Source organism: Opisthorchis viverrini (assembly GCF_000715545.1).
Source record: "Opisthorchis viverrini unplaced genomic scaffold opera_v5_326, whole genome shotgun sequence".
In the NCBI taxonomy this organism is placed as follows: Eukaryota; Metazoa; Platyhelminthes; class Trematoda; order Opisthorchiida; family Opisthorchiidae; genus Opisthorchis; species Opisthorchis viverrini.
In genome coordinates this window covers 155,432-156,545 of record NW_008751982.1, presented here as the reverse complement: position 1 = coordinate 156,545, position 1,114 = coordinate 155,432, and positions in this window count along the sequence as shown.

The window sequence follows — 1,114 nt, the reverse complement described above, 5'->3', positions numbered from 1 at the left end:
ACAAATTTGGTTACCCGAGCCTCATCTGGAACCCAGATGAAACTCTCGTTTAAAGCGGAAAATTTTCAGCAACCTTACAACCTTAAAATAACACGAGGGCCTTTGATCATTCTGATATGTCACTGCAGCTTAGCCGGTGGTTTGGATGTGAACACAAAGAACTAGATCAGCGAAGAAACTCAGAGGGGTTTGTTGAGTACCATCAGCCATCCTAGGCCTGACGGCATTACAGCGGACACCATCTCCGTATTCGGCAATAGGGTATTGGTCTCATCAGTAAAGTTTTTGCGTTTCTTTGAACCATGCAGTGCTTTCATATCCACCATGGACTGCCCATGATCACTAATTTTAGTTGTATTGGGTAAACAGGTACAGCAGTGGTACAGTTCGACTCTTGGGGCTTGAACGCTACCTACATCGATTTTCCTGTTAAGGCTTGACAACTGATAAAACACGGGAACTTGGCATCCCATGCTATCGATTTTTCATACAAAGTTCCACGATTTTGCTGATGTTCCTTCCCAGTCATCCACGAACGGATCGTTTGTGGCTGAGTGTCGGACAAATGACTATCGCGAAATGCGCCACGCTTTCACGATGACCTTTCGCCAGGCACCTCTTTCCCGCGCCAGGTTTCCTGGCGCACCTGAGATCCGCCTTTATTACAGTTTCGGTCTTCCCTAGTCTCACAGACCATTCTTCAGCGGACGAAACAACTGTTGTTTTGAAATGTGATCCGATGTCATGCGCTTCACACGACTTGAACAGTGCGGTTTGTTGTACCGCAAGTGTTCGCGGATCTTTTCCAGATAAGCCCCGCCACTAATGCAAAAAGTGCGTGTGCGAAAAGTTAAGCCCCGCCACCTTTTGCCAGCTCCAATTTAATGTACGCACACAACCATGACCTACTTTTGATTGAAACAATTCCTTATCCGCATCTAGACTCATTTTGTGCAAACATTTTCCCCGTAAAACGGACGTAAAACCCTAAATGAACTTTCTGGCGCTTTCAACTCTCGTTCATGACAAGGAGACAGCAGTACGTTTTTGCGAAGCCACGGAGTGATCCATCAGCAACGTTTATGTAACCATGGCCACCAAATGACACTTTCAA